This window comes from Telopea speciosissima, chromosome 6 (assembly GCF_018873765.1).
Source record: "Telopea speciosissima isolate NSW1024214 ecotype Mountain lineage chromosome 6, Tspe_v1, whole genome shotgun sequence".
NCBI classification, from domain to species: domain Eukaryota; kingdom Viridiplantae; phylum Streptophyta; class Magnoliopsida; order Proteales; family Proteaceae; genus Telopea; species Telopea speciosissima.
Genome location: NC_057921.1, coordinates 10,186,497 through 10,213,075, shown reverse-complemented (window position 1 = coordinate 10,213,075; position 26,579 = coordinate 10,186,497). Strand labels below are relative to the sequence as shown.

The 26,579-nt window shown below is 41.8% G+C and overlaps 1 pseudogene; it reads right to left on the bottom strand.

Moving 5' to 3' along the window:
* Nucleotides 1-357: 357 nt before the first annotated feature.
* LOC122663951 lies at nucleotides 358-19,990 on the bottom strand (annotated as a pseudogene).
* Between the last annotated feature and the right edge of the window lie 6,589 nt (nucleotides 19,991-26,579).

Genomic DNA, 26,579 nt, shown 5'->3' with positions numbered 1-26,579 from the left:
ATTCTTCCATTTAATCTGTATCTTTTAGCCCATGACTTTGACTCAAAGCTCTTTATGATTGGAAGCCCAAAAGGTCTCTAATTCAATTGTTTGAGATGCCATCTCTTAGGCAAGAAGAATATAATCCTCAAAATCCCTGAAGCTACAACCCAACAAATGCTTCCTTTTATACTTGTAACAAGTAGGGGTTCTGTGGTTTTTATTTATACTTTTACATTTAGTAGTAGGGTTGCATTTGGTGGGTTCATATTATGCAGAGTACGATCGTTGCTTGTGGAGGTAACTTCTCTCACCAATGTCACTTCTTTGCACCTCAAGCAAGAGCTGTTAAACTCCAATAACCATGGAAAAATTGATGTCCATCAACAACCTTTGAACTGACGAGTTTTTGGAGCTCTAGGGTACAGGATTAATTCCTGAGAATTGGTGTCTCAATCATGCTGAGGAATTACCTTTTCATATGTGTTTTTTCCCCTAGAAAATCAACCCTTAAACATGCCAAAAGTCTTAGATCTACTACCATTTTATTGTATCAAACACCCTTACACTCCATTTTGAGCTGTCACCATGAGAATGTACTTCACTTTAGAATTTATTTTCTCCTTTACACAATATGGTGTGAGATGTTTTCCCAATTTATTTTTAATTTTTTATTATAAATATTTATTACAAAATTGTTCTACTTTAGCTTTCATCATTAATTGTCTTACTCATAAGCAACCTCTCTTGAGAGAAAATAGGAATGAATGGACACAATCTTTGATAAACAATAGGAATCCAACGAGGAACTCCTGAGTCCTGTTTAGGCACTCCGACTCTTCCCACTATCCCTCTCATACGCATCCTCTCTGAGAAAATAGGAGTCAAATGACGCAACCTCTGAGAAATAGGAATGGACACCTCCCTCTGTCCATGGCTGTATTAAATCCGTTTCCCACCTTCTCACCCAACGTATTGTGTTTTCTTCACCCTCTCATCCGTTGCAAAAGTGATTTAGAGACTATTGATCTGTAGGGATTCACAGGTATGGTCGAGTTGGATTTTTATGGTCCTCTTTTTTTCTGTTTGTTATGTTCGTAGAGAGAGATTTATGTACAATAAACATCATCTGAACCTGTATTCTTCCTCAGATTCATATTTTATTTTCTTCAGGCTCTAAAAACAGGGAAAGATTGCAAAATTTATTCAAACAGGATTGAGACTATTGAAGAGATCACTGTGAGTATTGAGTCTCTCTCTCTCTCTCTCCCTCTCTCCCTCTCTTCTTCTCCTCTTCGTTTCTTATCCCAGTTTCTTGCTATGTTTGTGACTTCTGATCTCTCATGTGCCATGGAACACATTGGAAAATTATGCATGCACTTAAGTAGTGATGACCTATGATTCATGCATAAGGCATCTATGAGATTATGTTTAATACATGTTTTTCTTTCCTTCCACTGTTGGTTTGAAGTTTATGCTTTATGTGGTGATGCTTGCAATCAGAAAATACACCTATAACAGGGAAAATTATTTTGAAAAGGAAAGTTATTTCCTTTTTCTCCCCTTCCTTTTAGTAGTAGTTCTCTTTTGTTATCAAAATTTTGTTCAATAAGACTTGACTTGTAAATAAAATTATAATAAAAGAATTTTGAGGTAGGTCTCTTTCTTTTCCTATTAACTAATCTTTGTTTGGTCTTGTTTGCTGTTGGTTCTATTTCCAGCTGTTCATTGTGGTTGGTAGTAGTGTATTTTATCTTGATGTAATTTTGTTTCGCTTTTGATAAAATCATTATTTATCAAAAAATATAAAAAGCCAATATGTAATTACAAGGGTTTGTATTCTAATCATTGGTAGTTGGTTTACCTGTTGCATCACAGCCATACGGTCACATGTTGGATTCCATTTTGTCACAAAATATAGTAATAATAGAGAGATAAAGTGGGAAAAAAAAAAAAAAAGTCTCTCCCTTCCCTGTTTGATAAACAACACAGGAAAGAGGTTTTAGCACTTCAAGAAGCTGGGCAGAACATAGGTGTCATAAATTTTTTGGCCATTTTACAGTATTGGATTTGCTTATGGGGTTCAATGTCTCTTGTCAAACCCTGTTACAATTGCTTTTTTAAGAAATTGCACATGTTCATCTGTATTTGTGCTCCTTTTTTTTTGGCTTTTCTTTGGCCATGCTACAATTAAAGTTTTTTGGTTTGGTTCAAATTTGTCTCTTCCTTTTTATCCCTGTTTCCTGCTCTGTTTGTTTCTTTGTGATATCTCATTTGTTATGAGTTTTATTTTTATTTCCCCCCTTTTTGTCTGTTTGTTATTATCGTTTGTTTTTATTTGATTATCTGAGCTTCAAATATATTTGGATATTTTTTTATGATAGTTCTTGGTTTCTCTGATGCACTGCCGGCAGCACTTTGCATACATACCAGCAGGTGCATTACACGCCAAACCCAGGCAGCCTTTGCTGCAACTATATCGCACATCCTCGGCATTGGGTGATTTCAAGCACCAGTCCCCACAACCACAGCCCCTTCTGGCCCTTGCTGCCATGATACCTTGCACCCCAGGCCACCTAGGCTCATGCGGCCTACACCCTCACTCCCTTAGGCCTCTTGACCATTGGGCCTTGCACACATGGACACCATGGCTGTCCGCAAAAGGCAGCAGCCTGGCATGCATTTCAAACCATTTTTTACTTTTTGCACCCTGTAGCTGCAGCAACCTCGGCCTTGGCTGCTGTACCCTGGCCATGGACTGCTTATGGCATCCACAAGCTGCTGCTCATGTAGCAGCCTGGCATGCATTTCAAACTAATTTTTTTTCTTTTTGCACCCTATATCTGCAGCAAACTTGGCCTTGGCTGCTGTACCATGGCCATGGGCTGCTTATGGCGGCCACATGCTGCTGCTCATTTCTTCCCCCAATTGAATTACCATAAAAATTAGAGTCGTAATTTTACTTCATAGAAACTTTTTCCAAACATGTTTGTTCTCTTCTTAATTTTACATGCTCCATACAAGCAGCATAATTGCAGCCATTCCTAATAATTTATTATGCCCAAGTTGCTTCTTTTATTGATTTACTCTTTCCACAAAACTTAAATGTACTGATTTCTTCATTTATCTCAGTCTTTGTACTTCTTGTAACTTCAATCAAACACAACCTGAAACAAGAACTTCTGAACATACACTCAATATACCCAACCTCAAATCCAACTTCTTTTATGAAGATGGAAAATAGGTTCAATTTTCCAACCACAAATCTAAGGTCCAATCTGGTAAGTATGGTCAGTTGAACGAATCTTGTTCTGCCAATACACCCTATTTAAATCCAGATCTTCCACTATAATTTAATGTTTGCTGACACGTCATCTTGAGCCAGAGGACAGTGTGTTCAGCCGAAGGACATGGTGTTCTCTCTTTTGGTTCGTTCTCATTAATTTCTTATTAACCTATGGACAGGATTAGCTTTTAGATAATATATATAGGTAGGGGTCCTATGGTCCATCTAATACTTTTCTAATGGTCGATTTAAGGTGACTCGACTAATACCCTGATGCAAAAGGGAAGACATGCAACCATTGTCTTGAAAAAATTGGTGGAACAGAAAATACATAAATTTTGCAGGTGCCATTTAGAAGTGAGAAAGGGATTCTTCATAAATGGATATCGAGATTTGATGTATGGCCATACCTGGAAAGGTTTGCGGAGATATAATCTTTTTAAAAATGGAAACTTGAACTATTCATTACCTCCCCTTAGTAATTCTTTAGAAGTCAAACACTTTATGTTGGACAATCATTTTATTATTCTGCAATTCAAGTGAAGAAAAATAAAATGAAAAAAATATTATCTGTTTTTGGAAGTGCTCTGTGTGTGTGTGTGGTAAGAGTGTGTGGTTGTGTGATTGCTTTCATGTTTATAGACTATCTCTAACAGTTGGATATTGTGATTAGGATGTATCAAGTGAAATTTCTGCTGAGTTACAAGCTATTCCAAAATTGGGAATCTCGTTGCATCATTATTGGCTTAAAAGCTTGGAGTAACACAGGTCTTTATCATTATCTGATTGAATGTTTATGCATACCAATGTTAGTTAATCAATTAACAACCAAATTTTACTTTAAAAATTTTTAATGGTTTATGTGCAGTGTACAATTGCACATGCACTGGATATCCAGATTCAAACATATATTAGAAAAAATAAGCGGACAAGTAAGTTCTGATAGAAGAACAATTATAATCCATTAATTATTTAATTAATGCTCATTTTATACGGTCGTTTGATGTAGTACTTCCTAATACACACATGTATGTAATCTAACCGTTTCTGTCACGCCCAATGTGTCTAGGCCCAGCCAACGCTCAGATGCGCTACCAAACAAAGAAAGTGCACCCTTTCTTTTAACTTACTCTAACTTCTCTCTATTTTGAAATTTTCAGATGTTGAAGATGGTCATTTGATCCTTTACTCACGTTGGATGAGAAATTTTCAGATGTTGAAGATGGTCATTTGATCCTTTACTCACGTTGGATGAGTTATTTGGTAGGTTTCTTCTTCTCTTTTTTGTTCTTACTTTTAAAAGAAAGAATTTTTACTCAGTTCTTCCCTTGCTTGCTTATGCAGTTACTGCTCTTGCTGGATTCCCTGACCATACTCATAGAGGTCCGAGAGTCTTATCAATTGGTTCAAATGCACTTTTTTGTACTTTGAAGTTTAGAATCTTAGTCCCTGGATCCAAAGTTCAAACCCAAACTCACATAAAAGACAACAGAAGAAGATGGATTTGAATTCAGAGTTATTGCTTGGGAAGCAATGGTATCCGTTCTACAGTATATATCTGAACAACGGCAATGTACCTTGATTTCACCATAAAACCAGGAGTAGAATGGCATCAAAGTATCCCAGAGTCTTGGAATTCTTGTGTGTAGGAAATATGGGTATATGTATGATGATCATGCGTCAATTTTTATTCTGTTTTTGTACCTTAATTATGAAATTTTAATTATCTTCAATTTAGTTAAGATCCGAATCATCACATTTAATAGGACACTATGTGTATGATAATCATACATCAATTTTTATTTTGCTTTCTCTATCTCTATCTCTCTCTCTCTAACATATTGGTACTGAGTTTACTAGAATTACGGGGTCTCTCATTCTTAACCCTTGTACTACTGTGAGGTATAAGGGTTGAATTCAAGAACCATATGTGCAATTACAATTGCATAAAGTAAAAACCAATGGGTTTTGACATTAATTTTTCATTATAGGTCTTGTATAGAAATATTGAACTTGGAGTTTTGCTCAGCATATTTAGTCTTGATCCTTTGAAAAATTAAGAATTTAAGTTTTTGGTATTTTTATAGGGCTTCCTACTTTCATGCACATCATTTTAAGCCAGTTGCAGCCAAACAAGAGACAGAGAATTAAATATACCTTACTTTGCTACTGATTATGAACTCTAATGTACGATATGATTAACTTGAAGTTTTGGTGCCTTGCTTTTTACAATGTGGGAATGAAACGAAGATTTTGTATCAAGTTAATTTGGAAGTTTTGGTACACTACTTTCCATGCTCTCTCTTTCTGTACTTATCCAAAACACCCACTTTACTCCTCTCCAAGTCTCGCTCTCTCTCTCTCCCTCAATACTCTCCCTCACTTGACTGTGTCTCCCTCATTACTCTCTTTGAAGGATCTTCTTTGGAACTCATTATTTTCTCATGACTCTCTCTCTATCATGATACAGTTCGAGGGAGTTAATTGATGATCAAATGGATTAGGTAGACAACCCAATTGAAACATTGATCTATCTGAGGATTACCCTGTTTCATTTTCCATATAGGACATACCCTTGAAAGTTCAGAAAAAAACCATTTGATTTTAAGACTTCAAGCTCCACTGATAAGCCTTCATCTAACCATTAATCTTCTAAAGATATACAGATGTATTGGTGGTTGAATTTTTTGCCTTTGTGGAAAGCTTTGAAATCTGTTGCACCTGCATAAATCTTTCGTATTTTTCCTATGTAATAATAATAATTTTTTATCCCAATTGCTGGGTTAGCCGATGATGGACCCAATTTGGCTAGCATGAATGGATTGTGATGCCTTTGGTATGTTAATATGAAGATTAAGGGCATTCGTAACCATTGCCACCTAACAAATGCCCACACAAAATTGTAAGGCTTTCCCTCATTTACCCGTAGAAAAAGATCCTTCAGTAGATGACTATTCAATTTATAGAATGATAAACAAATAGACCTTTTACTATGGTTATGTTTATGCTAATGGTTTCTTTTGATTTTTTTTTTTTTTTTCTGGTTTTGCCAGAGGTATCACATGAACCATCAATTCAGGATTCAAGACAAGGGCTTTGGGATAACATCTTTGCTATGGGACAGGGTCTTCGAATCCACTTCCTCCTTACAAGGCTCTCCAATAGAAGACATACTTTAATAGAAATTGCAGAGGAAAATTGCAATTGGGTTCTTTGAGGTGTGTCCTCAAATTTTGCAGGTTGTTGTGCTGTCAAGTTTTGTTGTGGTTACCTTTACTCTTCATATTGATTGTGATTATGACGCATTCTTTTTTAGAAGTGCTTTGGAATCTTCCTCTGTCTAACTATTGAAGAACAACAATTTAAAAGTAGAGGTTTTTGATTCTTCCCATTCATGGCCTCATTTTGTCTCGGTTATTTCCCAACTACATATCCCAAAATAAAACACAGTCTTATCACACATTTTCACCTTTTTTTATTGGAAATATTAATTCCACATTTTCAGACGGGTAGCAATTTGCCGATTAGAAATGTAGAAGAAAACATTATAGTAAAGTGTTCATTCACTTTTTAGGTTGTTTTTGTTACTAATACCATCTAGAGTGTTCGGAATTGAGCTTCAAGTTAAATCAAAGCTTGCATGACCTGCACTACCAGAGGGAATCTAAGGGTACTCATGTTGCATTTTGGTTGCATCTTTTTGCATTTTATTTTGAACATTTGGTTTGGCTGAGTTCGATGGATTCTCAACCACTTCTAGGACTATATTAATTGGAATCAAGTCGGAATCAATAAAGACCAATCCCATTTATGTCACCTTAATTGGTGTTGAAAAAAAACAGAGACCAACCCCTTCTCTCCCTCCCCTCTTCTCGAAGATCCTTCTGTCCCTCTCCACGATATCCCCCACCCACAAATATAATAAATGTACTTAATTTCTCCTTTAGACATTTTGGAGGAGAGTCTTTTTCCCTTCAAACTCTACCCCTCTATGCCCTCCCCTTCTCTCTATTTAGCTCATTCCCAAGCTCTCTCTCTCTCCCCCACCCACAAATATACTAAATTTACTTAATTTCTCCCATAGACATTTTGGAGGAGAGCTCTCTCTCTCTCTCTCTCTCACACACACACATACGGATACTCAAAGCTGATGGAGAGTTCTCTCTCCCTCTCTCTCTCTCATACGGACACTTAAAGCAGATCCTGATTCTCTCTTGAACTCTCCCAATGTTCCTTCTCTGTCACAAATTCTCTCACTCTCTCAATATATCTCCCCTCACCTATTTCTCTAATGCCCCAACGTATGGCCACGTGTGCATTTGCACGTGCACGTTTACTAGTATATATATATATATATATATATATATATAATTACAACTTCCAATTGTTCCAAATCCTTCTTGAAGGTAGTCATGTCCTTCTCAACTAAACATCCATGATTCCATCCATTCCCGCTTAAAACCTGTGATTCTATCTTGCTTAATCAAAGATATACAAATTCAACTTCCAAATGTTCAAATTTCTGCTTGGGAGTGATTGTGATTCTCCCACCTCAAAACACAAGATTCCAACCAATCCGACTCAAAACATGTGATTTTGTCTATTCCAAATTAAAAGATACAAGTCCACCATAATCAAAAGTTTTCCAAACTAGCTGATTAAAAGAAAAAGAGAAAAACAAGGAAATAAAGGAAAGCCAAAAGAAAAATAGTTCCAACATCCATCCCTAGACAAGAAAACAAAGAACTGATCAAAATAACTTCAAATTTGCTGGAAGAAAGAACTGGGCTAGTCATCCGCGCCACCGCGACCAAGGAAAGTGTTGATGTCGTCCACCCCTCTCTCTATGCCCTCGAGATGCCGAGCCTCATTGGAGAATTGCTTCTTAACATCATCGAAGCCCTCCAACATCCTCAAGTTCAGTCGTCTGATAGCCATGAGAATATCACTTCCACCTCCCCCTGGTGCACCAGAAGCCCCTGCAGCAAATGGCCCGGAGCCCATGAACTCGATGTCATCATCACTATCATCATCAACATCTCCGGGTCCTCTACCCTCCCCATATCTGACTGGCTCTCCAGCACTGTCATAATCGCAGTACAAACCCATCTTCTGTAATACATTGAACCTAATAGGCCCCTCAGTACTTGTTTCCTTGGGCTCATGGTCAAGATCAATTCTAAAATACAGAAAAACCCAGGTAAACAGTCTACCATATGGCAAAGTATTGTTACGGGCAGGATTCAATACCACGCGAGCCATATGTTGGATAATCACATGTAGTAGACAAATATGCTGGCCAGTGTATAGAGAATATGCTAGTACTGCAGACATCAGAGGAGGCTGAGTGCTGAGTGCCTTGGAAGGAGCCAGATTGGTCCTGGCTATGAAGGTAAGGACCCACTGTGAAGGAGGAAAATGGGAAAGATCTTCATTCTCATTATACTTGTTGTTGGTGAGAGTCTTGAACAACTTCTGATTCTCTGCCGGAGACAAGCACTTGTTGGGATCACTGCCTGGGGGATGATAGACCCTATCACCCTCTACAGATATATCAAGGAGAATCCCCAACTCCACCGCATTAAAACCAATGGTAACTCCCTTTACAAAGGAAGTCAACTTGAACTCATCATCATCCTCTTTGACCAGTACCAAATTTGAGTAAAATTCCTTGACTAATGTGGGATAGTAAAGTTCTGGATGAGTAAGCATGCTACTCCACTTCAACCTGTCAAATCTGGCACCCACCTTGTATGCCAGGAGCTCTTCCACCACCACATCTCTCTCTACTAAAATTTTTCTATTGAAGAGGTGTTCTCGGAATATCCCTTTGGTCTTTTTCGAAGTAAACCACCCTACATTATAGGCTGTGGGAATAGATGACACTATGGCTAGATCCCTCTTTCTCTCGGGAGCCATGACTGTTTTCCTACACACAAGACACCACCAAAGAAGACAACAAATGTAAGCCAAATTGGAGTAATGAGATATGATTGGCAAATAAAATTATAGAAGTGAAATGCCTAAATGATATGGAAATGGTTAGATGAGAAGGTTATACATGATGCAAAGATTAAAAAAAATACATGTAATATAGAACATGGATACCATGAAAAGATGCTTAGAATGAAGGAAGAGAGAGACAAGATCAATACACATGTAAAAATCCATATAAGATCCCTAGTGTGTGGATGTGAAAGAATGAGGTCAATAGGGACAACATGTGTTTTTGACTATTTTACACCCCAATTAGCACCAAACAAGCAAGTGATTGAATGAAATACCCCAACAAGAGACAAGAATTATTTATTTGAAGAAAAAGGGGATAAATTCCAAGGATTTTACTAACAACCATATGAATAAGAGAATATGCTTGAGGATATGACAATGGAATAATTTTCTATGAGATTATAGAGCATATAAAGAAATAGACATGCTTTTGAAGAATTTTACCCAAGGTATTGAGGATTTGAGATTCTTCCCAACCAAAACCTAGAAACAATCTAAGGAATTCAATTAGGCATGGTAAAACATGACAAACAATCTTTAAAATGCTTGTAAAGACTTTTAAAATTAATATAAGATGCAATATTCATACAAGGATCCACTAACTTAGTGCCATTGATCGATTAGGGCTTGATTCAACCCAAAAACCCTAGTCCCAATCAATTTTAGCATGATCTTGGTGTACATGGCCATGAAAATGCAACCAAAATCAAGACATGATCACAAACTTAAGATGTTCATCCCAAATCCAAGAAAAAGGAAGGGAAGATGAAGAGACATCATCATAAAGACCCTACAAATGGAAAGGAAAGGAAAATGAGAACAGAAATGGGAAGAAAAATCTTACCTTGGGAGTGAGAGATGAACTTTAGGGCTTGGATTCACCAAAAATCACCCAAAATGGGGCAAGGATGCTTGAACAAAAGTCCCTTGGAGCAATTTCTCTCCTATGGTTGGGTCCCTCTCTTTGGAGCCAAAAATGAGATTTAAAACTCGTGGCTTAGTTTTGTTAAAATTCTAGGAACGGACGATCGAACGGATCCACTTATCGTGATTCCGCCCGAGAGTCCGCCCTGCACAAAACTTGTAATTTTTCATTTTTAAAACTGCGCGGAACAATGAACGGATCCATTTCCCTGAGTCCGTTCGAAGATCCGATCTCCTCGGTATTTTTACAAAATTGAGTCTTCTGAGAACGGACGAACTAACGGATTCACGTTCCACATCCGCCCATTAGTCCGCTCGGTCTATCTTGTTGAGGAGCCACGAACGGACTCATAGCGCTGATTGCGTCTGTGAGTCCGTCCATTTTCTTTTAGGATTTTGACCCCAGATTTTTGAGAGCTTTTGACCACACCTACATGTGATGATTTTGTGCCTATGCCCTAGATTTAACACCCCTGTTGTTTGACCCATTTTGGAGACCACTCAAATCTAGTTTAATGCCTTGGAACTTAAAGGTTAGGGCCTGCACCCGACTTGGCCAAGCCAGTAAGAAATGATAGGCTTTAGTAAGCGTTGTAGCTCCCCTCTTATGGGAAAGGAGGAGAGTTACCTTTGAGGATGAAAATCCTTAAACTCCATGAAATTGATGAACCAAAACCTATGGATAGGACGCCTAAACCTATGCGGGTAGAACCCTTAATGAAGTGTATAGAATCTAAACCCATAGTTAGATAATGAAAAGGGAAGATTTTTAGGCTGGTTTTAAATAGCTTAGCTGGGTGATCAATAGAGACCTTGTAGAAGTGAAGGTCATTCATGACACCTCACAGGCTAGTGACAACTTTGTTTGAAATTTTTCTTGATCCATTCGAGCTCTTATTTGGACCAATAGATGGAGCCTTGAGTAGTATTTAGACCTTCCAAAAAGACCTAGTATACCGTACCTAAGAACTTTTTGTTCTTGTGGATTTACCTAGGTAATAGATACATTTCTAGGGATATGAATGTAATTACTAAACTTATACTTGTGTATATGTGTGAATTGAAAGTAAAACAAAATAAGGTAAATACATCCATTAAACCCTAGTGTGTGGCTAGACGAATTTCTCTAGTACTACGAATGTGACTTTGCCTTAACCATACAATGATAACTAGTTGAGCCCCGACCTTGCTCAAGTTGATTGTGGGTTAATGGGCAATGAATTTGACAGTGACCAGGTAGGTTAATGGTTAAGACCTGCTAAAAGAATTGACTTGGACCAAAACTAATAGAAGGTGGTTGGCTCTCGAAAGAGGACCATTATAGACTTTCCCTTGAGGGATGACTGAGTGGTAGGTTATAAAGTTGTGAAGGTTGTAACAAGACCTTTTCCAACAACAAATATGAATGGAGTAATGGGTCACCAAATGCGTTCCCTCCATACTGGGAGTGAACAATAGGAGATTTCATCAATATTCTAAATCATTCTAAAGTTGGGTTAGGTAATGAGATAACCTGAAGTGAAAGCATTCAGAATGTGAACCCTAATATTGGGGACTAGACCAGTTAAGTCCTGTAACCCAAGAATGACCAGAGTGGTATCACCTGATCTGGTAGATCTAAGGAACCTTCTATTCCTTGTGGCTTAGCTTAGTATTTGGAGCCCTATTTCCCTTGGGCTCTTAACCCAATGGAGTCCAGGGTTATCGTGAACCACACCCTTGTGGTAATGCTACCTTACAAGGGAGAGGAATTGTAAAATCTTACTTGTCGTGCCACTTAGGCACTGCCCCACCTTAATTAAACCTTTGACTTAGTTCATGTAGGGGGTGTTAGAGGTGTTGTTATTCAACAGTCCTCACCCATTGAGACCTTAGGTGCCTCAAATTTTGGGGACGAAATTTTTAATAAGGTTGGGGGGATGTTACACCCGCACCCAAAATATACCTTAATACCCCGGGGCAAATCAGACCTTGCTAAAGGGTAATGCCATGGTAGCAATGGTCAACACTAATGACCTTGAACTTAAATTACCTTCATAAGTACCCCCTCGAAGTTCTGAGAGTACGGGTCAAAGCCCCGTAACTTTCCTTGAAGTTTGGGCCTTGATAGCAGCAATGGACCATGAATGGATTCACTTGACTGGTTCCACTCGAGGATCCGCCCGTGCTGTTACTTGCCCTTTTGATTTATTTTCCTGTGGGACCCACATCCCAGTGTCCCAGATACCATAATTAGGTCCTCGGACCAGATGGACCCCCACCCTTACCATTAATTGGTTAATTGGGCCATGAAAGTGGGCCCACAAGGCCTAACTTAGATACATAATGGGTTTTATACCCTAACTTAAACCAAACAAACCTTAGAGGACAAATAGGTCTTATGGGACTTAGAGTGAACCCAAACATGACCTAACTAATTAAATGGACCTAATGGTCTATGACTTGGGCCAAACAAGACCCAAGGCCCAAACTGAAACCCATTTAGGCCTAAGGGACTGATTGTGTTCTAAGGACACCTAAACAAACATGACCTAAGGCCCCTATTAACCCTTAAAAAGATAAGAAAAGCCTCGTATTCCCTTATCTCTCCCCCTCCCAAGCAAACCGTGGAGGAGAAGAGACAAGGAAGAAGAAGAAGTGGAAGTAGCAGAGGAATGAGTGGGGAAGGGAAGAAGGTGGAAGCCATGCTAAGGTGGCTGGCTGCCCCACATCTCCTCCTCTTGCTGTTCGGACAAGGCTTGAAGAAGAGAAGAAGAAGAAGAGATGGAAAGGAAGGGAGAAAGGAAAAGGAGGTGGATCTTCAAGGCTGGCTAGGGCTGGAATTGGAGCTCCTTTCACTAAGGTTTGACCTAAACCCTTGGTACTTCTCTTTCCATTCCCATTTTGATAGATTCTTTAAGCTTGAACTAACCTAGGGTTCCATTTGGGACTCAAGGTGATGCTTGACCCTTAATGGGAGCTCAAATGGTGCTGACCAAACCCTATTAAAGACCTATAGGTGCTGCATTACAACCATTTTTGCTGAACCTTTGGTTCTAAGCCATGAAACCCTATCTTTGGAACAAAACCCTTGTGTGATCTTGGATCCATAAGGTAAGCCTAGAGTCTAATGACCCTAGGGAGACCTAGACACCCTCTCCATGACCCTGAGTACTGGGTGCACTCCAAGCTTCAAGCTAGAGGAGAAGCCCTTTGAAATCTCAAAAAAGATTTCTGACGAATGCACAATCGGATTCACCAATCGTAGTACAGTCCGTCAGTCCGCCCAGTGTAATCCTAGTAACTTGACCTGAACGGATGAAGGAACGAATTCATCCTATAGCCTCCGTCCGTGGGTCAGTTCCTTCTCGGGTATGTCTCAGGGATCGAACGGATGTAACGGGGGATTAAGATGGCGTGTCCGTCTATGGATCCGCTCGCTCTCGGGTGTGTCTAAAAAATCGAATGGATGCACGAACAGATTCAAGTAAGATGTTCCATCTTGACCTTTAGGCCTGAACAGAGTCAGGGACGGACTCACCCTGTTGCTTCCGTCTGTAAGTTCGCTTGTTCTGTCTTGGTTGAAACTTAGTTTTAACCTTGGGGGCCTAGCATGGGACCCCTTTATACATCTGTTGATGATTGCTTTTGTGTTTTTAGGCTACCTAACTCGATGGATAGCTGGTGCACCGGTGAGATTTATGTCAACCACGTCGGGTGACACCCGAGTTCAGTGAGTGGGTTTTGGGTGACTTTTTTGGGTTTGAATATACATATTAAGTAAACTTGATCATGCTATTATATAAATATAAGCATTGTGCGCATTGCATTATCTATCTCAAATGTGAACTGTTATGAATATGATATTATTCTCACCATTGTATCGGGTGACTGTGCCAGGTGTGCCGGTACTGGAACCCCAATTTATTTAATTATTAAAATTATTATATGCCATCTTGATCTGTATGTGCTGTGCCATGCTGGTACCTAGGTACTAGATGGAATGGAACGTTGATACACCCGGAATAGCTCTCGGGGCGATAGGACTTGCATGTAGTATATCTATGGCTAGGATGCTTGTTCCCCTATGCTACGACCCTTGCCAACAGGGGTTTATGTGTTGGATAGTCTGAGCACCTGTTACCTATGGAGGTGGGAGAGGCCAGGTCAGGGGTAGTAAGGGCTATCGGGGTCTGCCATGGGTGACCGGTTGGTTTCTACCAGCGTAGGCTCCCATGTGATAATTAAGGTTGCCCTAGGACGATAAGTTAAGTGACCCTCAGTGTCTCCCGAGCTATCACAGTAGCATACACTTGACTTATAGAATTGTGTGTTAGATGGAAAATGAATCTAACATTAGCATGCATCATTCTGCTTGAAATTGTTTGTGTGTACGTATGTGCATTCTCCTTTGGTCCCTCACTAGCTAGTATAGCTAACCCCGTTGTGCAACCCCTTTTTAGTTGATATGTAGATAATCTCTTGATAAGCACCGTTGGATGCGAATCAAGTAGAGCTGGTGGCTGTGACTTGGATGTCGGTGTACACCTAAGGATGGTTGCCTTAGTGGCGTAATTTATTATTTAATTTCTGTATTCATCCATAATCATGTATAAACTTTATGTTTAATTATAAGGAGAGAAATGAATGGTTACAAATATTGAAATTATACTATGTGTTACCATTAGAGAACTGATGCTCTATAGTTCACATGATTTAATTAAATTTCACTTCCGCTAACTCTGTGATTAGAACAATTTATTCCATTTGGAACGTTCCCTGCTGTTATCACTATTGATGATAGGGTGGACTGTGGCTCTGGACACTGTATCTATGATCCTGGTAGGTATTGGGATGACACTGATTGTCCCAGTCACCCTCTATTTAATGTAAAATATCTTCATCGGGATGGGTGCGTGACACTTGATGAGTGTTTAATTCCTCACCCTCGCCAAGAGTAGGTGAAACGTTTTCATCAGTATCTATCTCAAAGGGATCAATGTCTCTGCTAGCGTCACTGATGCTAGGGAAATCTGTCTCAAGAAAATCCACATTGTGGGACTCACTCTCTGTCATTCCTCCATCTTGATGTTCATCGTACACTATATAACCTTTCGAGGTATCGGAATACCTTATAAAGATACTCTCTTTAGCTCTAGGGTCAAGTTTTCCAAACTTATGAGAGGTACTATGAACATATCCTATACAACCCCATGGTCGCACATGCCCCAAAGTGGGCTTTGGGCCTTTCCATAATTCATAGGGAGTGGAAGGAACTGATTGTGATGGCATGCGGTTAAGGACATTGGCAGCGGTCAATATAGCATCCTCCAAGAAAGATATTGGGAGGTTGGCCTACGTCATCATCGATCTAACCATATCTAAAAGCGTTCTATTCCACCTCTCCGCTACACCATTTTGTTGCAGGGTGTTGGGAATAGTAAGCTGTTTGGTGATTCCTTTTTCCTCACACATCTCTTTAAATTGATCTGACAAATATTCACATCCTCGGTCAGTATGCAGAGTTTTTAAACTCTTACCTTATTGACTCTCAACCTCTACTACAATGCGTTTGAAGCAATCTAGTGCTTCGTAGCGGTGAGCGATCAGATAGACATAACCAAATCATGAGTAATCGTCGATAAAGGTGAGAAAATAGGAAGCATCATGACATGCCTTCACGTTCATTGGTCTGCAGATGTCCGAATGGACAAGCTGTAGGGTCTGGGTTGACCGTTTAGCCTTTCCAAAAGGCTTTTGATGGGCCTTACCCACTAAATAGGCCTCACATGTTGGTAGGTTGACTTTAGCGAGTGAGCCAAGGAGGCCTTCTCGAGTTAGCCGTCCCATCCTATCTCGACCTATGTGTCCTAGTCTAGTATACCATGTAATTGAATCAGGACTAGTATTAGAATCAACTACAAAAGATGAAGAGGAAACAACAGGAATTATTAAATATAATTTAACAAAACCATTCTCAAGTCTACAATATCCAAAAATACTACCATCCAATCATATCTCAAATGAGTCACCATAAAAAATAAAGGAATATCCTAAAGTCAATAATGCAGTAACAGAAAGTAGATTATGTTGGATTTCTGGAGCATATAACACATCATGAAGTAGCAAGATGCGTCCAGTATGCAAGGTGAGCTTGTAGGTACCAACTCCTCGAACTGCTTCACTCGTGTCATTCCCCATGTAGATACTTTGGGCACCATTCAGAATCTTTCTATAATCTACGTACCCTCCTCGATCTCGCGCTTTCTATAATCTACGTACCCTCCTCGATCTCGCGCTATGTGTCTTGTTGCACCTGTATCCACAATCCAATCTGATTGGGTTTGGGCAATCAAAACATGTGTACATACAAAAGTACAAGGAGAGAGGGGCAGAAATGATACCTGCTTTGCTTCAGTGCAGTCACGAGCGAAATGCTCCATCTTCTGGTAGTTATAGCACTTGACCTTGGTGATATCTTTCTTTCCACCTCGCTTGTCACATCGATGCTTGGTGGTCTTACGCCCAATTGGCGCAGCATTTTAAGCTTGGTCTTGATTCCCAATGGTCCTCTGTCTCTTACGCTTAGACCCATTCTTGTGCTGCCCTGCTTGGGCGATAAGGGCATATGATTGGGTCGCCTCTAGGCGCTCCGCCTCTAGTTTCACATGAGTGGCAAAGTCATTAAATGTCTTGACAGTGTCGTATATGTTAGAACTATCTTCATTTACCTATAGGAATCAGGCAATGTCCTGATGACAACTTGTACTTGCTGCTATTCGGTAAGGTTTACCCTAGCATCATCCCATTTTTGGATCATGTCTTTCATGACCCTGAGGTGTTCAGCCATGGTGTGCTTGGGGTCCTTACAGTACATCTCAAACTTTAAGGTCATGGACCAAGCCTGGTAGTGGATGTACTACCACAGTCGAGCTTTACTTGATTCCACGTGGATTTGCCAGTCTCGCACTTCTCATACTGGCCGATGAGATCATCATGCATCGTGCTTAACATAAGAAAGTGTGCACTACGATCTCTCTTAAACCAATTGTCGTAAACCTTTTTTTCTTAACGGTGACGGGTGGTAGTACCCACTTCGGGTGAGGTCATTTTAGTGGTCAGGAGTTCAAGGTAATCTTGCTCATTAAGCAAGAACTTGGCCTTTCGGTGCCACATGTCATAGTTGGTGCCATCCAACTTGTTGCTTTGATTAAGGTCAGCAACTACACTTTTAGAGGCCATCACTATAATGTGCAAGGGATGACATTTAGTATACATCCATAACCCAAATTTGTTCAAGAATCTGTAATTAAAATTAATGGTTCCTTTTCCCACACAGTGAGACCAAAAATTTCACTAAGCTGGTAATCAAATCTCACATTGTATGGGTCTGGGGACGTTTAACTTTAATTGATTTCGAACAAAAAAAAATAGGAGGAAAAAGAATCTCCTAACCACAACTTAATGCACCATACATCGGGTGCGCAATGGACGTAAGAGACCCAAATTTGGTACTTGAAGTGATATGCCGAGTCGATACGGGGTTGTGATACACAGTGCAGTAGCTCCTATTACATGGCTTCTCAAAAAATATTAAAATATTACAACTGACACTTTACATTCAAGATTCCTACTACAAACTACCGATGAACACTGCACTTTGTATCACTTCCAGGTACCAACTCTAACGCACATTCATCTCAAAAAACATATCCCTATGCAAGCACCAAATCCATCCCATGGAAAAAATAAAAAATAATAAAAACATATGGTGCGCATGAGATGAGGGGTTTGATAGCATTACCCTGATGGTAGCTTTAAACAGGCTTGGACCGCAATGGGGAGGGTATAATTGCTAATTTAAATTTGCAAACACATCATAGAAAAATTAAATATAAAGAAAACAATTAAAACTAAAAAAAAGGGGCCCACAACCATAAATATAAGCCCATTAGGGAAAAAGGTAAGGGGGTGGGTGAAGGGATTCCCACTTCACCCATCTCCTTCCGAAAAAAACCCTAAAAAAATCAAATCCTTAAAAAAGAATTCGAATCTATCCATTTTTTTTATCCGTGGGGCAGGCCACCATGCAAGCTGCCTTGTGGCACACAGCCAAGGCAGCTGCAGGCCACGGCCTGCTGCTGCCGCCGCTGCTGTGCGCACAGGCACAAGCACGACCAGATACTTAAAAACCAGAAAAAAAAATAAAAAAATACAGTTTTAAAAAATTACTTAAAAAAACTTTCATCATTACCCATCAATTACCAATAATCCATCATTCATCATGATTGCTTTTCATGATTGCAATCATGAAAAGTAATCATGATGACCTGCAATCATGATGACCTATTTTTTTTTTTTTTCTATCTTTCCTTTCTGCTTCTTTCTTCTCCGTTTTCTGTTTTTTTTTTTAATACTCGGCAGCAGCTGCTTGGCCTAGCCAGCGGCTGCTACCATGTGTACGCCTTGCTGCACATGGCCACAACAGCGCAGGCCATGACCCGGTACTGCCACTGCTATGCATGGCCTAGGTCATGCGCGCTCCTGCACACATCCGCGGCAGCCACTGCTGCGGGCATGCGCCAAGGGTAGCGAGGCATGGGGAAGAAAGAAAAAAAAGAAGAAAAAAAGATGGGTGAACCATAAGCCAATAGCTCTGATACCATTGTTAGGTCACATACACCAAGATCCAAATTATCTAGGGTTTGGATCATACCTGAATGTGTATGGAAACGCAGCAGAAGAAGGATCAAACACCAAGCTTATGGTTACGAGCACACAAACGAATCTCCACAATCATGACAGGCTTCTCCACAGAGAACTCCACACCACAAATCCCTAGAAAGAGATGGAATCCCAAAGAGAACACAATTACTGGAGAGAGGGAGAATTTGGTTTCACAGATCTACAGGTCTTAGGGTTACAGGCTTTCTATATAAAGCCAAAACCCTAAGACCCCTACCCTTTTTAGACTCCCACTGGGAATCTACCTAAGAGGGAGGAATAGACCCAGCTACTTAAGTGGTTGGTTCTTCCCATGTGCACTAGGGTTGGGTCGGGTCCGACCTGCCCCTTGTGGGCGGCTTGGACCGGGCCTGGTCCGTGTTCTATTTACAAAAAGAAATAGAAACAAAGAACAAATTAGGTCTATAGAGAACAGGTCCACACAAGGCGCAAGCTAAAAGTAAATGGTTTGTTTGCTACTGCTGGCATCTACATTATAGGTTCAGTTTGTTTCCTGCACTCAAATCAGGAAAACCAACTAAATTCACTTGGCTAGCATCATCCTCACAAACTCTTTGTAATCGACCTGGCCATCACCGTCCACATCTGCTTCTCGGATCATCTCATCCACTTCCTCATCTGTCAATTTCTCTCCTAGATTTGTCCTTACAAGCCACAGCTGAGATGTAACCATTTTGGTTTTTGTCAAACACCTTGAAGGGTTCCTTCAATTCTTCCTTAGAATCAGTGTCCTTCATTTTCCATGCCATCGAATTCAAGAACTCAGGGAAATCAATTGTTCCGTGTTGATCAGCATCAACCTCATTGATCATATCCTGGAGTTCAGCTTTAGTTAGATTTTGCCCCAATGATCTCATCACAGTACCCAACTCTTTGGTGGTGATGAAACCATCTCCATCCTTATCAAAGACACTAAAAGCTTCCTTGAACTCTGAGATCTGCTCTTCTGTGAGTTGCTCTGCCATTAACGCTTCTTGTTTTATTCACTCAAACAACAAGAACGGAGAAAACCAAGACAAAGTGCGAGGTCTCCGCTCGGTGTTTTGTTTTGTAATAACTCTGTAACTTGGTCTCTTCTAGGGTTTTAAAGAGAAATCTCAAACAAAATTGATTTAATTCTTCGTTTCCTGAAATCAATCTGAAGACTGGGGAGATTAAAGGCTTTTTGATTTCACTGGCTAAAAGAGAAGTAGATCTGAGAAACCAGAGCAAATGTCTCAAAGCAAACTTGAAGATTCCCTAAAAATAAGATTACAGATCATCAGATCAGCTCAACATTTGGATTCCTAGTTTCGTCGGAGAACGAAAACTTAGATCAAAGACTCCATTACCGAGCTCAACCTCAGATCACTCAACTGAGTTACATGAGAGAGAGAGAGAGAGAGAGAGAGAGAGAGAGAGAGAGAGAGAGAGAGAGAGAGAGAGGTAGACCAGTATGGAGGACGACAGTGCTTATGGACATCGTGAGGGCGGCGGTGGTGGTGGATACAGTTGTGGTGGTGACCGTGGCTACTGGAAGAAGAAAGAAGAGGAAAGAAGAAAATAGAAGAAAGAATTGAGGTTAGAGACGAGGGTAATATCATCTTTTCATATGTTGTTTTAACAGAGTTAGTCACTTAGGGTACAGTTGATAGAATCTTTAAAAAGTAGGGGAGGGCATTATCATTTTTCAAAACTTGGGTATTGGGTTGATATTAAGGAAACTTAGAAGAGAGGGGGATGATATTTCCCCTTTATATTATTGAGCAAATTACATGCACCCCCTGTAGTTTGAAACAATATCAAGACCCCCCGTAGTTTTACTTTTACAAAAACCCCCCTAATGGTTCACGGTGTTAATAAACTATTAGTTTTGTAAATAAAAAGATCGTTTTACCCTTATTTACCTTCTTCTCCTCCAAAACGAAAAAACCCTAAATTAATTTAGGGTTTTGCCTACACACCATCTCTGACGAAGCTTGCAGAAGACACACCATCTCCGGCGAAAATCCCCTGACCCAGCCACCCTCCAGCGAAGGTTAGTCCCGCCACCGCCCCCCTCTTTCTCTGTAATTTTTTGTGAAGGTCAAACACTGGAACCACTACATCAGGGTTGGAGCTGTGTGCGCATCTCTCCTTCGTTCTCAGATTCTCTCTCCATCGTCTCAGGTTTGGAGCTGAGGGTGTAAGGTCTTCATTCCCTATTAATTCGAGGGGTTGAGTTAAATCCATTTTGATATGAATTTTGGGTTTCTCGAGCTGCTGGGTTTCTTTGAGGAATTATAATAGGGAAAATGTAAAATTTGGAATTCTGTGTAAATTTCTTTTCCTTTTTGTTTTTTTGTTTTTGCTGAGATTCTAAGATCCAACCATGCTACATGGGGTGTGTTAGTGGGATTTTGGTATTGGTGTTCATTGAAGTTTTAATGAACATTGGGAGAGGTTGGATTAGTGATCCCACAGTTCCATTGGGAGTCCAGCCAATTATAATCACACTATGATGGCTGGGTTGGAATCAAATGTGACTCATCCAAGGGAGAGGTTGGATCAGTGAAAATTTTTCAAATTTTACATGTCTCTGTTTTGCAAAGGAAGAAGTGTCTCTATTTTACAAAGGAAGAAGAAGAAAGAAGGGTAATATAGCCATTTTCAAATTTTAACTACAGCTAACGGTTTAAACTTAACGGTAAAGACTTATTTGTAAGCCTCCCAATCATCCAGAAGGATGCACATAAAAGGTGAAAATAGATGGGGTGTTTTGATATTGTTTCAAACTACAGGGGGTGCATGTAATTTGCTGTATATTATTTTATTTATTTATTTTTTTGTAAAGCATCAAGCTAAATAATTAGTCCCCATATCCAAATAACAAAATGGACCAATCACTTTAAGGAGTTTGCTAGGAAGGGGAGTGGAGATGTGGTCCTTATTTTACCAAAAAAAGACACCGTGGTCCTCATAGTATTGCTCTTAAAATAATTTATTAAATGATTACACCGAGAAACAACTATATAAAAGTAAGGTAAGAGAATGCTGCCTAGGCCTCTAGAGCCTGCACACGCGCATTGGCCAATGGGAGCGCACGCACAAGCATCAACTTGGATGAGATTTTTGCTTTTCTATTAGAGTAGGGCAGTACTTTCCATGGGGCAGGAAGGTATTGTGTCTAGGCGCAAGAGCCATGCTGGCCACGCGACTAGGTAGTGTTCTTTTCCCCATAAAAGTAACAAGAAAACTAGTTATGTTGCAGGAAAAAGCGCTACCTAGTTGGGGGCGTAATCAGGAACCATGAAGGGCGTGTGTTAGTTGCTTTGGTTAATTTCTATGGCGAAAGCACGAACTCTATTGCGAGTGTTGCATGTGAAAACCTCCGGTGCCCGGTTCGCCCACAGATGAGCCTGTAAAAATCTAGTGAGCACAAGAGAGCCGGTGGGTCTCTGGCTAAGGACTCTCCGATGCTTAAGTTAGGTCTCTGTCGCAACAACGTAACCACTTAGTAAAACATGAGATGAGCGTTTGACCTCAATACCTTGGTATTTATAGGATGAGATGAGGCAGCTGGAGGAGTCCTTGGATGGTAAGAGTCCTCTATTGGTAGGGCTCTTCCGTATAGAGTGGAATGGAGAGTTATTCTCGGAGTCGGACTCCTAAAGAGGTAAGAGTCCTTGTGGGAGTGTGATTCGATTCTATCATGGGATCGTGGCCCCATTCATATCCAGTGATTGTCGGGACATGCTGATGTGGCTCCGTGATCCCAGGTGAGCTGTTATTGCTCCTTTTGGAGAGGGCTCGGCCTCGGGCGACCGTGCCCTAGGTGCTCAGCCTCGTGCTAGGCACAAGTAGCGTGGGAGCTGCCCCCTTAGCATTTGTGTCAGCTAGGTCGAACTCAGACCACCCAGGTGTTCGACCTATGGCTGATCTGAGCGGACTCGGTTCATACCTCGTTGGACCTAGTGCTCGGCCATGTTGGGGATGGGGTGATCATCCTCCCCATCGGTGAACGATTTAGTACCGTGCACCATGTGTTCAGGTCACACCTTGGTTCGGCGCCGATCCGTCCATGTGTCACGTTTTGTGTGGATGGTGATTTTATGACACATCATGGGCCCCCCACTCATCAGGGCTCGACTTGACCCTGATGGGTATGGTCTTTTGGTACGCTTGGCCATTCGATTATGAGGCCAAGTTTGAGCTCTCCCTCTGTGTGGATTTGACGTCGTACGGACTCTAACAGTTGGGTTGTCAACGCCACGTCACCTCGCACAATAATGGCTCGGGAATTTGAACCATCGGTGGCCCTGGCCCGTTAGATCCCCTCCTTCGAGTGCTTTTTGGTCGTTGGATCTTGGCGACTCGGTGGCTATAAATAGCGAAGCCTCTTCCTTTATTTGTCACTGTTCAAATCTGTGGAGTGCTCGGCTTGCTCAGAGTCTTTAGATCTCCAAGTTCTTGGCGTCCTCCAATTTTTAGCTCATCTCATGCTCAGCTCGTCTCCCAAGCCTCATTCAATCAATAAGTTCTCTTCTCCAAGCATGTCAGTTGGTAGTGGCTCGATGGGTGAAGCGCTCGCTGGGGTGCGAGGGATTACTAATCCGAGCTGAGAGCTCTCCACCCTTTCTCCCTTAATAACTTGCTGGTCTCAGCTTTGGACGAGCCCATGGTGGAGTCCTGTCCAAAAGATGGTGCGAAAGCCCCCTTGCCCCAAGAGTCCGACCAAGAGGCTTAGCCTATCGCTGAATGCCGAGCCGAGAGCTAGGGATCATCCTCGGAAGACGAAGAGTCCGATGAAGAGAGATCTTTTGACGATGAGGTCAGTTTGGCTGACTCCTCTATGGATGTCCTAGAGCCTGCCGAAGGAAGCATCGACACGGTCACTGAGGCTGATCTCCTGCAGTTGAGGAAGACTTACGCCATTCTTGAGGACATCAAGCTCCGAGCCCCCAATCCCAGGGAGATGGCTTGCTTCATTCGGTCCGACGAGGTGGCTCTGTACGAGATTGCCTTTAAGTATGCCTTCAGGTTCCTAGTGCTCGGGCTGGTGGACCAAATTTTGGACCATTTCCACTTGTCTCCGGGCCAGCTGACGCCTAACTCGTGGTTGCTAATGTATGGCTTCCACATCTTCTTTTGCCAGATGGGCCGAGCGGCGAGCGTGAACCTTTTCTCTCGGCTCTGGTATTTGAAGAAGTCCTTGGAGAAGGGGTGGTACTACTTCACCCGCCGAACACAAAAGAGTTTCGTGCTGAATACCTATAAATACCTGAGCCAAGTTCCGACCTCCAATAAACACTGGAAGCCTCAGTTCTTTTTTGCTTCCATTCCTGACTGTCCCTTTCGAACTGAGTGGAAGGAGATAAAATTAAGTTATGTCAACTGGGTGTTGCCTCTGAATGAGTATGAGCAGACCTCGTATGATCAAATTCACCAGCACTCACCATTTGACATCCAACAACTTCTAGACGAGGAGTTTCTCCAGTTATGGACGCTGACCCTGGGTAGGGAATCCGAGCTGAGCTCCGTACTTATAAATTTTCTTATCGTATCCTGACTCTACCTGTTCGTACTTACAGTGGTCGGTAATGTCCCCTAGATGGACTCGGCTTGGCTGAAGGCCGAGCTTGCTGAGGAGAGGAGGAAAAAGGCTACCGAGAAGGCCAAATCAAAAGCCGAGGCCTCCCGGGCAGGCAAAGGGAAGGGGCTAGCCGTGCCGAGCCCAAAAGATGCAGTGGTCGGCCTTGAGGCCAAGAAAAACAAGACCAAGCAGAGCCCACAAAGGAAGGACCAGAAGAGGAGGGAGAAGGGCGACCAGAGCCCACCGTCGAGGGATGGCAAGCGCCCCAAGTTCTCCTTCAATGTTAAGAGCACCCATCCGCCTAGGGTGTCCTCGGGCTCGGGTGTGGTTGGACTAGCCCTGGGACGGGCCTTAGTTAGCAACCTACCGATCTGACCCCAATGGCGTCTATTCCCAGGGGACTCGGCCCCTCATGCCAAAGAGTGGCTTGACGCCGATTGCCTCCCAGTGGACAAGACCATGCTAGAGGAACCGAGCGACCTAGAGCTGTTGTCCACGCTTTTTTAGGATGTGGCGATGGTGAGTTTCTTTTTCCTCCCTCAGGTTTTTGGCAGTCTCATTTTTTGGGTTCAGCCCTTCTAACTCTTGCTCGGCTTGTACTGTCAAGGTTTCTCCAAGGTAGTCGAGCCAGCTCTTCTGCTGGAGAGGGCTCTCAATGACAACGTCTCCCTCGATGCTCATCCCGAGCAATCGGGAAGGAGGCCAGGAGGGCCATCAGGGAGCGCCAGGAGGCCGAGGCGAAGGCTGAGAAGGCAGAGTCTGACCTCAAGACCCTTCAAGAGGAAATGGGCTCTCTCTGGGCCCATCATGAGAAGGAGGTGTAGGCTCTGAAGGTCGAGCTTGAGCAAGCAAAGAAGAAAGGCGAGGCCGATCTGGCTTGTGCCCGCGTTGAGGGGGTGGAGGAGTACCTTCAATCGAAGGACTTTAATGAGCTCTGCCATGGCTTACGAAAGCCCTCATACTTGGCCGGTTATGACTCAGGCCAAGCCGATCTTTTGGCCGAGGTCAAGGCTGCTTTCCCCAACCTCAACCTCTCTCAGTTCGATGAAGACGTGGCCATTGTGGTTGAGGACTTGGGTGAGGAGGACGTGGTTGAGGTTCTCCAAGCTATTACGATCGAGGTCACCCCGTTGGCCAAGCCGTCTACTCATGCTGAGGACCCAAAAGGCCCCTGCTGAGGACACCACTGAGAATGCCACCGAGGATGCTGCTGATGCCCCCACACTCGGAATTTTTTTATTTTTTCTTGCCCATGATGTATATGTCCCTATGTTCGAGGTTTTATCAGCTTTTTTTTTTTTTTTTTTTTTTTTTTTTGTGTTGTGCTGAGTTTTTGGCTTTTGTACATACCATGCCAAGCTTTTTGGCCTTTTAATGAAATGACCATTTTCTTCCAAATTTGTCTAAGTGTTTGCATTTGGCCATTTTCTTTTATCATTTGACAACACGTTTGAGCACCGATGCTCACCCGAGCTTCATGCCTTGGTAATTTTTACTTCCTTTGTCCTCACCTAATAGTTCAGCCTCGGAGCTCGGACTTATCGTGAAGGCACTGGGCCGAGGTCTATCTTTCGACCGAGCTTAATGCTTTGATTAATTTTTATTAGTTGATGGTGTTTGTGTAGGGTTACTACACCGAGCCGCCCACTCGGCCGACTTAATGCCTTTGGCAATTTTTGTTCAACCTCAGCCACCTGTCGGCTCGGTTGTTGTGCTCAACCTTACGATGGTTAACCTGTGGAGGTTAGCCTTATGAGTTAGGCAGCCTATGATGGCTAGTCTTGTGACCTTTTTGTTGACCCATTAGGGTCGATCTTTGTCGTTGGCCAACCTATGAGGATTGGTCTTATGACTTGGGTGCCGACCTATGAGGGTCGGTTTTCGACGTCTGCCAATGTATAAGGATCGCTCTTACGACTTGGGTGCCGACCTATAAGGGTTGGTCTTCGATGTCGGCCAATCTATGAGGATTGGTCTTATGACTCGACATGTTGTAGACTTGAAATAAACTTGGGAGTGGAGAAGAATCCCCTTTTATTGAATATCAAACTTCAAGCAAGCGTTTTAACTGAACTGAGTATGGAAACCGAGGCCGGAGTCATGGCT